Raw genomic sequence first — 16,998 nt, 5'->3', positions numbered from 1 at the left:
GTGAACTCTGATTCACTGCATTGAATCTCCTTGTTACAATGGCTACCATTACTGTAATAGATGCAAGTCCAAACCAGGAACAGCCACAGTGCTTTAAGAAAGAACTGGAACACAAACCCAGTATGTGAAGACAAACCCTGTGTTCTTACTGGTCATGCCATGGGACTGCTAGAGACCCACCTCTTTCCTCTAGAAGATCTTCTCTAGGTCAGTGACTTCCTCTTTTTCAATACATAGACCTCTTCAGTTTACCTGAAATCCTGTCCCCCATTCTCTCTTTTTCTCTAGCCATTTGGAAGAACCAGAGAGGCCACAGTGAGATTTGTCATGAACAAATAATTCATTCCAGAGACAAGAAAACAGATTTTATTATGATGCTAGAAATAAATATTTATCAAGTCACTGCAGGATACTTCTTCGGTGTCCATCTGGAAGAGCCTTGGGTTTCTATAATCCTCAAGACCACATTTTGATTATTACCATCCCAGCTGACTTCTGATGCTCAGAAAACCCAATTACCTTTTGCACAGACGTTCATTTACTTTCTCTAAATAAGATATGACACATTCATTATGAGATAGGCGGATGGGTAATGAGTTTTCCAGAATATTTTAATTGAAGTTTATAGTCAGTAAGTGGCATAAATTAATATTATATTAAATAATTTATGAATTCAAGGTTGGGCTATGCAAAATGAAAGTGTCTTCCTAATTTCTGAGTTGAGAATCCAAAAGGTATTTCATTTAGTAACTTTGGTAGGAAACAAGTCACCAGAATTAATTAATTGGTTGTAAGAAATTCCTTGCCATAGCGTAATTTCCTTCATACCTTTCTCTACTCTAGAACAATATTCTACTTGTGGTTATAACATGGCCTTTGTTTAAAAACTATTCAATGCATTTCCCTGCACCACTCTCTAAGTACATAAGATAGAAAGGCTATACTTATGGGAAAAGAAATTTTATTCTCACCCTCCAGACTAGACATTCAAACTTTCTTGGTGATTGTTTACTACTAGAGTCTCTCTTCTTTTATATTCAATCAATATCTTATTTGCTTTTTGGCTTTGCAGAAAATAGTGGCATGTATCCTGATTCTGGTAGAGCATAGACGAGGCTGGAAGTGAGTTCTTTAATTTTCTGCCTCATAAATTTACTTCGCTCCAGATGTCTCTGAGTTCTCGGTAAAAATTACAGTCTGTAATGACGTGTCGTCTCACCTTATGAGGGGGCTTTTTAGGTCACAGAGCACCTCCACGTATTAGAAATGGCATTTCAAAGACAGCCAGGAGCATTTAGATAGGAGGGTTCGAGGTGAAAAACAGTGGTGACTTTTACAGGCAACGAGGAGAAAGGACTTTACTGATTTATCACATAGCATCTGTTTCCTCTTTCCAGTGATGCGAAGGACTCTTGTCCCTTCTGCTTAAGGAGGCTGGTTTTAAGAAATGTCATTGTCTCAGATGCAAATCAGATTGAGAATGAAGTGCCAGGCAACTCTGTCAGGCCAAGTAATTTTTTAAGGGAAGTAATACATGCCTCGGGAAGAATAGTTAGGCGTGGGATGTTTTGTATGGGAGTAATAAATCTGTGTCCCTGCAGTTCTGGCTAAACCAAGAGTGGGAGTGGGAGAGAACATGGGGCCTCTCGGAGTTCCCACACTGGTCTCCCACACTGCAAGTGGGGATGCCGGTCCTTAAGGACACAGAGCTTTCACTTCCTGGTGCCGAGGGCAAGAACAGGAGAGGGAAATGTGAGGGCTGAGGAGAACAGAAGTGCTGTTCAGTAAGAGACTCTCTTTGATGCCTGGAGCCCATTTACCAAGCAGGTGCTTTGGGGAGTGTTGCCTCTGTGACAGTCAGAGCTGAAGGGCCACCCAGCGTGCCTTACGGGGAGGGGTGATTTCCTGTGAGGACATGTCTTCAGTCATGGCAGTGGGACCCGGTGAGCCTTAGAGCCAGGCCCACCTCAGGCATGCTGAGGCATACAAGGCATCAGTCAAAGGCAGCCTGAGACGGGCTGAAAAATTGAGGATTTATAAATTTCGCAGGCAATATCTAAATAATTAAAAATCTCTTCTGAGTTTCCTCTACTTCCCAAGCTGATCTGGGGGCTACCTCCCCATAAACAGGCAAGAATCATTAAGGGAATATAAACTAATGAGGTTTGCAGGAAAGGGCCAAATCCAACCTCAAAAAATTAAAAATTAAAGTTTTTAATTATGCCCTCTTTGACTATACTTAAAATTTGTTGTCCCTTTGCCCCTTATCAAAAAGAGTCCTAGATAAATCACCGTGGTTTTGAAATCTCAGTTGTACTTCAAGTCTTATTTTCTCTCTCTCTTGTTTCTTTTATGGTCAGCTCAACCCCCTGATTTGCATAGCTGGTGTGCCAATATAGTGCTAACAATGTTGTCCCCAATACACTAAAACAAAAATTCTAAACGCCCACTTCCTCTTTTTAAAAGTACACACATGTGTATCACTTCCTAAATTACATTCATTGTCAAGAATCTTAGACGATAAAATCATCCAACAGTTGGTTTTCATCTGAGGCAGTTAGCTAGTTCTTTAAAACCTCACAGAGGCCTTCCTACATCTTGGGAGTCTATGTACTTAAAAGCTGGAGCCAAATACACTCACTCATCCTCAGAATCTTAAATTTCAAAGAAGGCAGGAAGTTCACATACAAATGACTCTCATTTCAGGTGTTTGCATGGATTTTCCTCCACTACCAATTACTTGGGCAAGCAGCCTTGCTTTCACATCACACCAGAAAATGAAAGCCAAATCTTAGGGCTACTTCAGATTTCCGAGACAAGCAGCTATGGTCATTCCCAACTCAAAGTTACCCAGGCTTCTTGGCTCAAGATGAAAGCATTTTCACTGGGAATTCCTTTGGCTTCAGTTTCCAGGCCAGTCATGCAAACAATCCAAAAACATGGATCAGTCTCACCATACTGCAAGGGGGGGTGCTGAGTCTTTAGGAAGATGGTAGATTTACCTTCCAAGTCCTAAAGCCAAGAGAAGGAGGGGGTGAATGAGATTTGCCCAAAGAAGACTGGTAGAGAATGGAAGGGGTATTTGATAAACCAGTGTAAGAGGCAGTTGAGAAGGGGGAAAAAAGATACCAAAATATTTTGGTATGTAGGTAGAGAAGTGTGGAAGGGGACTTGGACCACTGGCTTGTGTACCTCTCTTCCAGAAGTCATATATGCAAGTGCATTTAGGGGACAGACTGATAATATAAGCAACAGAAATAAATTGGGTATAAGACACTAAGGAATGATGGGGAACTCATGCCCTGACTAAAGAGATTCACGGCTCAATGAAGGCTAATACTCATCTAACTGTTGGGTTCCCTTGGCCTCTGCAAGACTTCTCTAAGATTTCAAAATAATCTGGATTTGTTATATAGTATATTATTTCTTTTAATGTTTTAGCTATATGACAGTAGCCACCACTGAAAACCATTCTAAGAGCCCCACAAATTATACTATTATGTTTACTGACAGAAATATATTACTACAACCTAACACAATGACAACTTTATGAGTGCCTGGGAGATATTCTTTTCAGTTTTCAGAATCAATAATAATCAAATTTCTCTGATGAGCATCGTAAACTTTATTAAAAAAAGATTTTATTTATTTATTTATTTGAGAGTGAGAGCTGCAAACTGGGGAAGGGTCAGAGGGAGAGAAAGAGTCTTGGACAGGCTTCAACGCTGGATCCCATCACCCTGAGATTTTGACCTGAGCTAAAATCAACGGTCAGACACTTAATCTTTGGAAACTTTTTGACTGATAATGCTGCCCTCTTTGCTTCGACTTCCAGGAAGCAAAGAACTACATTTGCAGCCCACCTATAATAAATTGGATTAAAAAATGGGGTAACATGACTCTTAGTTTACTATATTATCCCTATAAGTTACCTCAAATTCTTTGGGGGGACCAAGAAAGGTACCATAAACAAATAAACATCTCTATTCTCTATTTATTTTTACTTATATGTTTATCTCTACATATTTATTTAGCCCCCTCTGGCTATAATGCCTCCAATCTTCTCCCAGTGACAGCATCCAGGTAGCTGCAGAAATTCATTTTTCAGAAGATCAGGGGAGTAAAAACCAAGTCTCGATGTCAGTTATAGCCCCTGAAAACCTATTTTGCTTATCATCTCTTTCATATTTCCACTGCCATATTGTAATCAAATTCTGCTCTTGTGGTCAGTGGTAGCTATCCTTTTCATATTTCTAGTGCACGTTCTCATTCTTCTAGATTCTTTGGAGATCTCTTTCCCAGCTGTGATTCTGCTGGGGCTGTCAGACTTGGTGCCTGCCCCTTTGATCACAGGAATGGCCCAGGCGGTCAACCAGAATGGAATTCCTGTTCCCCCAACCTCCATTAATAATTGGTCTATTATTGTGCATATGACCCCACAGAGGCAATCAGAAACTTCCCCGAATTAGTATATGGATATTGGAATTGCTAAATGGAGAAAATAAGAGTCTGGCAGCTACCTTGTTCACTCTGGAGACAGAGACTATGAATCAAAAGCTAAGCAAAGCAGCTGAGCTGAGAGATGGTGAGGGACAAGGAGAAAGAACTGACGACAGCCTGTGAGTTCTTGGGTTAAGACTGAAGCCAGATCCTCCCCCCGGACATCATATCCCATTTTGCTTATACTTGTCTTCCTACTGAGCCTAACTCAAGCCACTCTCCCTCTGATTTCAAGCAAGTAACATCTGAGCTTCTCATTGATCCCAAGCTCCCCCTGGCCTCCAGGGAGATGACGTTCTTTATTCTTGAAATGCCATCCTCCCTGTTTTGAGCTCAAACGCCATCTTCTCTGGAAAATCTTCCTTTGCTTCCCTACTTAGAATTTGCCGTTTATTCTCCTTTGCTGCAACAGTGTCTTCATTTGGGTAATTGCATAGTATTGTCAGTGTTTTTGCCTTCCAGCAGCCAGAGTATAAGCTCCCTGAGAACGGGGAAGGGCATTTATCTGTATTTCTGCAAATGGCACGAAAGGAGCTAACAAATACTCCTTGAGTGAGTGAAGGGATGAATGTGCTAGCCCACCTTCTAGAGAAATCCTACTCTAGCTTCTCTTTTCCTATGCAGTTCCCCACCACTGGTTCCTCACAAGTTCTTAGGCTGATGCCCCAACTTAAAACTCCATGACTTTTCAAGACTGCAGGTGTTTTGAAAGTCCTCATTTGAAATTCAATGTTCTCATAAGACCTCTGAGGCAAAGCCAATTCTGAAGCATGTTAGACCCACCTGATATCACAACCTAATGCGCTTAATGAACAGGAAGGTCTAACTTTCCATTAACTGTTTACAAAATCATAAGCATCTGTCAGAGGACTTGAAGGATGCCTGGGTGACTCAGTCGGTTAAATATCTGCTTTCGACTTAGGTCATGATTCCAGGGTCCTGGGATAGAGTCCCACATCAGACTCCTTGCTCAGTGGGGAGTCTGCTCTTCTCCTTCTGCCTGCCACTCGCTCCCCCTGCTTGTGTTCTCTCTCTCTCCCTCTCTGACAAATAAATAAATAAATAAATAAAGACTTTTAAAAAAGGAGGAAAAGACTTGAATACAACATACGACAAATAATCTACCAAGCTTAAGTGGCCCATGTAGTATGGATTGACTCTCCTCAGTTACCTGAATAGGTGTTAACAGTGACAATTCTCAGAACCTCAGACAATATTCTCTGGGCTAAGATACATGTGCCCCATGGCCCTCTGGGAAGGGAGTTTAGGCTTGTTGGCTTTCCTGTTGTGGAGTCTATGGTTTCTCTTCCTGACCACCAGAATAGAACCCTGGACTGTGCCCTGAGATAGAGCCAGGTCTCTTCTTGCTTAACCCTCTGATGCAGAGATTCGGAAACTAATCCTATGAGGTTAGACTGCTTTTGTGAAATTCCAGGGCTGAATCAAAACCGAGGAAAGGGGAGACTACAGTGACATAAAGGTAGTAATAAGAATACCTTCCATGCACAATTTCTGAGGAACTAGCCAGTATCCTGTAAGCCTTGAAAAGTTATTGAAACTTCCCAGAGGTGTCCAACTTACCACCAGGAAGTAATCTAGACCTTTTACATTATTTCATTATCTCGTATGATCTCAGAATTTTCCTGAGAATAAAGGAAAGCAAGCAGGTATGTTTTGTTTTTGTTTTTGTTTTTGTTTTTAAAGAAAGAGAAATGGACAGAGAGGGATTAAGAAGGGCATTTCCCAAGGTTTGATAACAAAAGTGCAGCAATGTCACACTCATATTACCAGCCCAGCACTTTTCAGATCTGTTTAGGTAGGTCCTCCAAAAATATTTAAAACAACATACTCCTTGGAGTGCCCGGGTGGCTCATTCGGTTAAGTGTCCAACTGTTGTTTTTGGCTCAGGTCATGATCTTCAGGTCGTGAGGTCAGGTCCACACTGGGCTCCAAATTCAGGGTAAAGTCCGCTTGGCATTCTCTCCCTCTCCCTCTGCCATTCCCTCCGCTTGTGTTCTCTCTAAATAAATAAATAAAATCTTAAAAGAAGAAAACATATTCCTCATACATTACTAAATTCACTTCAAATTTCATCTATCATATGTTTAAAGAATTGCAAGGAATATAATTTCCAGAACTTTCTAGATACAAACATTTAAAAATATATTTGGTACATCTAATGGAATGTATCTTTTAAATGTATCCAGTGAAATACCAAAGCAATTTGACTTTAGAAAATGAATAAACCAGGGGTTCCTAGGTGGCTCAGTGGGTTAAAGCCTCTGCCTTCAGCTCAGGTCGTGATCCCAGGGTCCTGGGATTGATCCCCACATCGGGCTCTCTGCTCAGCAGGGAGCCTGCTTCCTCCTCTCTCTCTACCTGCCTCTCTGCCTGCCTGTGATCTCTGTCTGTCAAATAAATAAATAAAATCTTTTAAAATTTTTAAAAAATAAAATAAAATAAAAAATGAATAAACCAGAGAGCTCTTCTTTAAATATTGGAAATTTTGTATTTATATCATTTACTTATGAATTTATATTTCCATTCCACTTCCCCCTAAAATTTAGTCCTAAAATTTAGTAATTTTATTTCATTTAGTGAAATGTTTTATTGATCACCCTATCAAACTTCATTGCACAAAAATAGTATATAAATACCAATTTAATATTTTTAAGTTTCCTGTGACCATAAGGTTCTAAAAAATAAAATTCTTCTATGTTGTTACTCTTATAAGTACTATTACTAATCAATCCATTAAAACAACATAAACATATTCTAAGCTTTGAATAATTACATAATAAAAAGGTAAACTATATTGAAAATGCACCTTTCGTTGAGAGGAGATTTTTATTTCCAATTCATTCATATATTCAATGAATATAACTTATTAACAGAATAAGACAAGAGTTCTCCGTCATTTCTATTTCTATTTTTGTTTTTTTAGACATAAACCTTGAGAAACCTTGTTCATAAATAAGTAGGTAGAAATGGAAGGTGTCTTGTTACAGCAATGTCAATCAATTCTTTGAGTTCCCTGTGACATATATGCCAAAAATCACATTGTGATTTATCCACCATCAAAAACTATTTTTAGCCATCTATCAGATAACAACTCATTAGGTTCTATTTAAATTTTGTTGACAAAAGAATTGGTGAACACTTGGCTTGCAAAAATGTATTAGTCAGTCATTACAGCCATTTACTGTTCTAAACCCATTCCTACACGCCCCGGCATTTCTTCTCAGGTGCTTTTTACCACCTGAGGGAATGCATCTCAGTAAGACTGGGAGAAAAAGCCATTACTTTATTGAGTAAGAGAAGATTGTAAAAGGGAAGATGGGGGAAAAGATAGGAGGACAACTTTTTCTGCACTTTCCAGGCAGATCCACTTTGAGAAATGGTTTGTGTGAGAGTTGAGGATCTGGAAATTGAAGTCCTTAAAGCCGTCTGTCCACGGCCCTGTCATGGAAAGCCTTTGTAAACTCCTTTGGGATTTGTATACTGACATCAGAAGACCATTGTATTAGCTCATTCTTCTACCACTTCTAAATACGCCCTTCAAATCTGTGCCCCGTCATTACACCTTGTACATCAATCACCAACAACGTGCTGGGTATTATTCCAGTTATTGGAGATACAGCAATCAATAAAGGAGACTGTCCCATGTGCTAGTAGAGGAGATAGACAATAAATGATCAGAATTTAACTCCATGTTACAGTGAGTAAACTAAGGACATGATCATGGTAGAGTCAGAAACAGAAAGCTCAGGCCATTGCGGATCCTGGAACACAGCTGTCCCATCTTCCTGTAGCCCTATGACCCCTTCCTGTGACCCCTGCTCCACATTTCCCTAGCTCCAGGCAGAGTGCAAACATAAAACTGGCTCTCCACACAGTTTGTTTATTTAATTGACTGAAGTTACAAGCCAAAGAATCGTAGGCATCTTTCCAAAGTGTCTGATGAACTGTCTTTTAAATGAGGACCCCTATAGAGTCATTTTAAAAAATCACAGCATTTTTCAATCCAGAAGGAAACTTAGTGACCATTTGATCCATTTCTCCTCTACATTTTTTTTTTTTAACTGTTTATTTTGCATCAACCTTAGATCCATCTGCTGTTTAAGAGTCTGTGGAAGAGCAGCTTAGGATCACTCAGGGGTTGTTCCTCTGCACTGAATGGCCTGAGCAGTGGGAGCCACAGAGCCACCCTGAGCAGTGGCTGGGAACTGCCGGGCAGGCACGGGGACCCCATGCACACCTTCACATAATCTGAGACATGGGGCTGAGTAGCAGTAAATTCGTGACCTGGGGCAGCCCATTCACCAGGAAATTCCTCTTTGGTCATGGTCTTTGCAGCAGCGGCCTACTCTTCCTTTTCAGTCTCTCAGGCTCTCCGTTAGGAGGAGAGCTCAGGGGGTGCCTGGGTGGCTCAGTGGGTTAAAGCCTCTGCCTTCGGCTCAGGTCATGATCCCAGAATCCGAGGATTGAACCCCACATCGGGCTCTCTGCTCAGCAGGGAGCCTGCTTCCCTTCCTCTCCCTCTGCCTGTCTCTCTGCCTGCTTGTGATCTCTGCCTTTCAAATAAATAAATAAAATCTTGAAAAAAAAGAAGAAGAAGAAGAAAGAGGAGAGCTCAGGAGTGGCTTCCCATGAGGGGTTTCAGGGGAGCCTGGGCCATGCATGTGCAGAACTTCCTGGGCCAGCATCCACAGCCTCCGACCCACTACGTCAGGGGTGGGATGGCCAGGTCCACACAGCACTGAGTAGAGTCTGGGTCACACAGAGCAATGGCCGGCGGGTTACCCTAAGACATCTCTGTGAGAAGCTGGTGCTCAGCCCTGGGATCCATAACCACCAGGAGACACAGCCCCCCTGCAGGCCGCCTGGACCTGGTTAGCGAAGGTTTCAGGGGTGAGGCAGCCACAATCGGAGTGGATACAGTAGCAGCAGCCAAGATCAGCAGAGCACACGGAACACTTCCTGGACGATATGACACACATGAGATGGGTTTTTTTTTTTTTAATTGTAACAATGGCACAGCTACTGGCAGAAGCTTCTCGTAGGATCTCTCAGGTTTGAAATATGCCATCGCTTTCTCTTTTTTAGATGTACTGTTTCATTTGGAAGTCAGGGTTGGTGCAACCTAAGTGGGTTCCTGCTAGAAGGAATTAGAGGACATCCTCCTCCCTTTGCAGGAGGATGTCCAGGGCTCCGGACATTGTGAAAGTTTCCCTTTAAGTTTTATGGGAACCCAGAACGATATGGACCATCATATGGACCCTCAGCACAGAAAGACCATTTCACATCTTCTTGAAGAAGAAGAATGAAGCCTGAAAAGGCAAAGTGACTTGTTAAGGTTATGAATCTAGTAAGTTATATATCTTGCATTTGTAGCCAGTGGAAACACTAGATCCTTCCAATCCAGGCAAATTTTGCATCCAATGTCCTTTAATGTAGCCTAGTTTGATAGCCTCCATTGAGAAATATTCCTGCCCCATACCCAAGTAACTAGACAACAAAGCCTTAGCATCTACATGAAATGTGAAATAAGAAAATGTTTCTATTTCATTAATTCCCTTGGAATTCACAGGAAACATGTATCATAACAGAAACAACTGGTCAGTTGGGTCATTGAGAGTGGATGTGCCTATAACCCAAAATGCAATTCCTTGTTTTCAGCTTGGAGAGTGTGAATGAAATTTTTAATGAATGGGATTCCTACACAGTTTCACTGTGAATTTAGTATCTACAATGAAACCCAGAGGCCAAACTTCCCATTAAGGGTTAGCAGGATTACTGGTCAAGAAGATTCCCTCAGGCAGAGAAATAACAGTTCAAGTAGAAATGCAGTTGCTTCTGTTCTGAGGTCTCTGGGGTAAGTCCTTGAAGTGACTCCTTCCACTACCAGAGGGAAGTCCCGGGTGGCCAAATAAAGAGGTTCCAAGTAAAAGAAAGAGTTGTTTAATTACACTGGCACAAATGGAAACCAAACAAGTAAATAAGAGAATGTGAGAAGAGAATTTGTTGGTTGGTTTCTGAGTCTGCCCCCAATAGTTTCATTTTGCATATCTGTGGCATTTGGTTGAGGTGATGTGCGGTGAGAAGTTTCTGCTCATGGCTTTCCAATAAGAAATCCTGGAAACCACACTCAGGGTTAAGGACCAAAGGAACCCAAAAGAAGAAATCTTTTCACAGCTATCCTTCACCCTCTGCTGATGACTCCCAGATAATAAGCTCCATCCCTGAGCTCTTTTCTGCTTTCCAAGCTGGATTTCTCACTCCCTCCTAGAAGTCTCTCTGTGAAGCTTCCAAAGACATTTCAAATCTGTTCTCATTGTCTTTGCCTCCAAAACTGGTCCTTCTCCTATTTTTTCTTGCTCCGAAAACCACCCTACCATTTACCCTGGTACCCAAGTCTGAAACTTACAATTTCCTCTTGATTCTTTTCCTGTACCACTTCAAACTCAGTCATCACCAAGTCCTGTCATTGCTGCCTTCTACATAAATTTCACACCTTTCTCTTCCTTAGAAGGCATAAAGCCAGTGCCTTAGTGGGTCATCAGTTCTCCCCAGAGCTCCTACCCAGGCTCCCAGCCCCACTTTCGTCCCTTGCAGTCCACCCTCGTGGTTTTTCAAAATAAAATCTCAGTGACCTACCTTTCCACTTCTTAAAGTCCTTCAGTGGCCCTGGCAACAGAAACATCTATAAAATACAATGAAACAAAGAAGGAACCTATAAGCCTGGACACAAGAGTAGAAATTGGAGCCCTATTACTCATCTTGGGCAAGTCACTTGGCCTGTCAGAGCCTCCATTTCCTTATCCATAAGGTTTTAGTTTATATTATTTAATTAAAAAAAATTTAGTGAATGAGATAATGCTGGTTTTGACCCACAAAATTAATTTCAGAATTCACTGGGAATCTGTGACCTGCTATTGATAAATATTGAACTACATTGTTTCTAAGTTTCCTTCTAACTCTGAAGATTTGGATAGGCCAACAGAAAAAGGAAGAGCTTCTAGAATATAGTAAGAAAGGCTAAGAAGAACCCCTTTTAATTAATACCATAAAAATACTCACTTATATATCATAAGGCCATCCGATACCCTAGTCAACAGCTCACTTTTTTACCACTTGCAAATATGGAAACCACAGACACTAGTTAAGAATTAATTATGGGTGTGCCTGGGTGGCTTGGGTTGGTTAAGTGTCTGCCTTCGGCTCGGATTATGATCCCATGTCCATGTCAGGCTCCCTGCACAGTGGGGGCATCTGCTTCTCCCTCTCCCTCTGCCCCGCCCCCCCAACTCATCCTCTCCCTCTGTCTCTCAAATAAATAAATAAGACCTTTAAAAAAATTAACCACATAATATATGCAATGGACTGTTATGCAGTCATCAAAAATGAAATCTTATCATTTGCAGTGACATGGATAGAATAGAGGGTATTATATAAGCAAAATAAGTCAGTCAGGGAAGGATAATTGTCATATGATCTCACTGATATGTGGACTTTGAGAAACAAGACAGAGGATCATAGGGGAAGGGAGAGAAAAATGAAACAAAATGAAACCAAAGAGGGAGACAAACCATAAGTGACTCAGTCTCAGGAAACCAACTGAGGGTTGCTGGAGGAGAGGGGTGTGGGAAGGATGTGGTGGCTGGGAGATGGATGTTGGGGTGGGTATGTGCTATGGTGAGTGCTGTGAATTGTTTAAGACTGATGAATCACAGATCTGTACCCCTGAAACAACTAATACATTTTATGTTAATAATCAAACAAACAAATACCTAATATATGTACAGAGATTTTTAATAACCACTTTGTTGCATAAAATTTTGCTGTGGAAAATCAAAATAATAATAATAATAATAATAATAATAAAAAGTAACCACAGACCTCAGTTGTAAATTGTATAATTGGCTTTATGATGGTATCCACAACTCCCTGTCTCTTTAGGCAGCCAGTTCCTTTTAAAACAACACAAAAATGTGTGACTAACAGCTTTTTAAAAATTTGATAATATATCTTACAGATTATTCTATATCAGTATATTCAAATACACATCCTTTGATGGCTGCATAGTATTCCATTTCTAGACAGAGGTTTATTTAATTAGTTCATTACTGATGGCCATTTTATATCAAACCACAAACATTCTAGAAATGGAAATTCAAAGACAAAGAATATAAGCAGCTTTCATTTGCTAGATATTACCAACTTATCTGCCACCAAAATTTTACTAATTTACCCCCCCCCCCGCCAATGAACCAGGTAGGAGTGCCAGTTATCCCAGATCTTGATGAATATTTGCTTGAGAATCAGCTACATGGATTCATATCTCAGCTTTGGCACAAGACATGTGATCTTTTTTTTTTTTTTTTAAGATTTTATTTATTTGTTTGAGAGAGAGACAGTGAGCGAGAGCATGAGCGAGGAGAAGGTCAGAGGGAGAAGCAGACTCCCCATGGAGCTGGGAGCCCGATGCGGGACTCGATCCCGGGACTCTGGGATCATGACCTGAGCCAAAGGCAGTCGTCCAACCAACTGAGCCACCCAGGCATCCCAAGACATGTGGTCTTGATGGGGCGCCTGGGTGGCTCAGTGGGTTAAGCTCTGCCTTCAGCTTGGGCCATGATCTCAGGGTCCTGGGATCAATCCCCGCATCGGGCTCTCTGCTCAGCAGGGAGCCTGCTTCCTCCTGTCTCTCTGCCTGCCTCTCTGCCCACTTGTGATCTCTCTCTGTCAAATAAGTATATCTTTAAAAAATAAATTTATTTAAAAATAAATCTTAAAAAAAAAAAAAAAGACATGTGATCTTGAACAAGCTGCTCAATCCCACTAAGCCTCAGTGCCCCTGTCTTTTGGGAATACCCACAGGATTGTTACAAGAATTAAGTGCAGTAATGAATGCAGAGGATATGTTATAATGTAGCAGATGTGTTTGGCAGCATCTCATTTTCTACCAGCCCTAACTTTAGCATACTATTGTAAGTTAACTTAGAGCTGTAAGAGTGTAAGCCCCTTAAAGGCTGCGAAATTTAAACAGTATGCCTCCTAGCCTCTGTGGAAAACTCTGTGCTCCGTCAATGTTGACATATGATGCCACACATATGCGTGTGTGACCCATAGTTTTCAAGTGAGTCTTGCTTATTGATGGTGTTAGGAAGGTAGTGCTTTCTAAGCTCTGATGCAGCGTATAGTGGACTGAAGAAATCATCGCAGATGACCAATATCTATTACCAAAAATAGTTCATTTGTTCTGTCAAAAGTGGGTTTTGCAGCGTCTTAACATACCAAAGGAAAACTCTCCAAGCAACATTCTTTTTTTTTTTTAAGATTTTGTTTATTTATTTGACAGACAGAGACTACAAGTAGGCAGAGATGCAGGCAGAGAGAGAAGAGGAAGCAGGCTCTCCAAGGAGCAGAGCCCGATGCGGGGCTCGATCCCAGGACCCTGAGATCATGACCTGAGCCAAAGGCAGAGGCTTTAACCCACTGAGCCACCCAGGCACCCCTCTAAGCAACATTCTTTAAAGTCATTCACTAAAACTTAAATGTTTAACAGTGTTACTGATATATCATTTACCTATTTTGAATATAAAATCAATGATTTTTTGGTAAATTTACAGACTTGTGCAAACATCACCACAATCCAGCTTTAGAATATTTCTATCAACCCAGTAAGATTCCCACATGCCCATCCACATGTCCTCTGCAAGTTCACCATGTCGGTGAGCTGGGCGTGAGTAGAGGACTCGGATCCTCTCTGCTCCTACACCGCACACTCTCAGTGGCAGCCAGGGCATGTGGAGAATTTTTCAAGCCCCTCAATGATTGTTTCATTTCAATGTGAATTTCTGGCTTATTGGCCATAAGATTGGTTTTTTTCCAACCTGGACGACAACCTCTGGTGAATGAAGTTCTAGCCTCCTCTATTCACTTGCCTCCAAGGTCCTTTAACTGATACATGACTGGGAGGTGTCTTCCACCTTTTGCAGGAATTCGGTTGTACTCTCTCCAGCAGCAAAGCTGCTTTGTGGGTGCTTTCGGTTGGCTGCATTTTGCTAGAAAGTTTGCACTAACTGAGCTGGGATAAGGTTGGGGGGTAGGGGATGGAGCCAGGCTAGAATGCCATAGCCTCCCACTCTTCTTACCAAAATATAGCAGTTTTGGATGAAAAGAATACTTCTCAGTTTGTTGTTTGCTTTTGGTCTATTTCCAGAGCCCTGAAGTGGATGCTGTTGAGAATGCTGTCTAGTTTTACCATTCATTTCTAGGGGGACAATATGGTGACTTGCTCCTTCTGCACTACTGGAGCCTGGAACTTGAGTTTGAACATGAGCAGCCTTCCTCTGCTGGGCTTCTCTGAGAGGCTTTAACACACTGAGCCACCCAGGCACCCAAAGGGACAACTTATAAAAGAAATACAAATGACTACACAATATAAAAAGGTGTTTAACCTCACTAACAACAAGCAAAATGTCAAGCAGATATATTTACTCTTAACCCACTGGCAAAGACAAAAATAAATAATTGATGTTACTTGGAACTAGTAACAGTCGGGTGGCAATGTGAACCGGTGCTACTCAGAGTGAAAATGCTGCCGGAGCTTTCTCCCTCTCAGGTTCAAAGCCAGCCAGAAAAGGTGTCTGCCTCGGAGTTCTACCAAGTCCCAAAGGCTCTAGTCTCGTGTGCTTCCCTAAAGCAAGCACCACGGTGGGCTTCTCTGAGTCAGTGTGGGAGCCCCCGCAAGGAAACAAAAATTTAAAGCCACGGAAATGAACAGGGAGAAAATTTAGAAAAGAACCCAGAGACCATGGCAGAGGGAAACTTCCATGTGACACAGATATTGTATGTATCTTTCCATGATTCTTCCATGCTTTCACATTCTGCACATATGTTCTGTTTTGTTAATATATAAGAGATGGGAGCGTCTGGGTGGTTCAGTGGGTTGGAGCCCCTGCCTTAGGTCATGATCTCAGGGTCCTGGGATCAAGTCCCGCATCGGGATCTCTGTTCAGCAGGGAGCTTGCTTCCTCCTCTCTCTCTGCCTGTTTCTCTGCTTACTTGTGATCTCTGTCTGTCAAATAAATAAAATCTTAAAAAAAAAAAAAGTTCAAAAAAAAGAAAAGAGAGAGAGAGAGAGATGACCTCCTGTGTATCATTCTACAACATATTTGCTTGTTTCCCTCACTAATGTCCCAGAGAAATTCCATGCCTGGTAGCCCCAAGTTTAGGGCTTCCCAGGGCTATGTCTCTGAACCGACTCTTGACTTGGGGCCAAGAAGTGGAAATGGTATGTTCTTTCTGCCCCAACCCACTTAACCCCGACCTTCCTGATAATAGTGCCACATGTCCTGAGACTTGGCAGGAACTTTCTCTTCTTAGGTTTGATCTTTTGTTATCCTTTTCAGAATTTATTATCACAATTTTGTCTCTTTGGGGGTACATCCGTGTTGTCATTTCAATGAGTTTTCAGGAGAATAAGTGTTTCAGTCATATGGTCAGTCTGTTACAGCAAAGCAAAAGTCTCCATAATGTAATTTAAGGTATAAAAGCAAGTTGCAGAAATATCTACATATGCATATATCTGCATCTATGTATATAATACATAGATGATTACATATATACAATTTTTAAATTAATAAATGTATGCTGTGTATGTTTAGAAGTTAAGCAAGAATTTTTTTTAAAATCAGTAAACTGATTTTTAATTTTTTAAGAGAGAACATGGTCATTAGAGAAATCATTGACAATTCAAGAAGAAAAATGAGTTAAAAGAAAATCTTCCATAAAGTGTAGAATTATTATATTGTACATCTGAAACTAAGGTAACACTATGTTAACACTATGCTAACTGAAATTAAAATAAAAACTTAAAGAAAACCTTTCTGAAATATCCTTCCACTTTGGTTGTAACTATTTGTCAAATAAATATTTTGGCTTATAACCCCTTTATCTTTTCTCCCTGTAAGTATGTAAGTGCTTTTTTCTCTTCAATGCAATAATTTTTAACATAATGATGTTTTCTCTTAACAATATGTCCTGAACATCTTTCCAAATCAATAAAGAAGTATCAGCTAATCTAAAAGAATAGATTTAATATTCTCTTTCCACACAGCAATAAAATTAGGAATCAATACGGAAAGATAAGGGAAAATACACTTGGAATTTTAAAGATACCATTCTAGTAGTGTATGTGACGAAGAGGAAATTACAACATAAATTCAAAATGTTGGAAACTAAGATAACCAATGCTCTCCAAATCAAGAATTGCAAGATGCAATATATGTTATATTACATGATATTCATAGTCTTAAATGCATTTATGGGCAAATAAGAAATCTTTAGTAACAAAGTAAGATTGAAAATAATTTGATTTTTAAAATCTGTGTGGTAGTTACATGGATATTTATTACATATATATGTTTTTGGTTTTTTGCTTTTCTGGATATTTGGGATATCTCATATATTAAAAATTTCAAGAAAAATAAA

At 40.6% G+C, this 16,998-nt stretch overlaps 1 long non-coding RNA gene across 2 annotated transcripts in view; it reads right to left on the bottom strand.

The window, feature by feature from the left end:
• The window catches only part of LOC132012092 (uncharacterized), a 99,950-nt gene that overhangs the window by 20,630 nt on the left and 62,322 nt on the right, over positions 1 to 16,998 (bottom strand). Inside the window, exon 3 of one of the 2 annotated variants that reach the window (XR_009402519.1) lies at positions 6,235 to 6,520. The exons of the other annotated variant lie outside the window; for it this stretch is intronic. This is a non-coding gene — a long non-coding RNA (uncharacterized LOC132012092). Of the gene's footprint in view, positions 1 to 6,234; positions 6,521 to 16,998 lie in introns of those variants that run through there. 2 annotated transcript variants of the gene reach the window in all.

This window comes from Mustela nigripes, chromosome 2, assembly GCF_022355385.1.
Source record: "Mustela nigripes isolate SB6536 chromosome 2, MUSNIG.SB6536, whole genome shotgun sequence".
Lineage (NCBI taxonomy): Eukaryota > Metazoa > Chordata > Mammalia > Carnivora > Mustelidae > Mustela > Mustela nigripes.
Note: the sequence above shows the minus strand (reverse complement) of the source record. Positions and strands in the feature narration are given on the sequence as shown.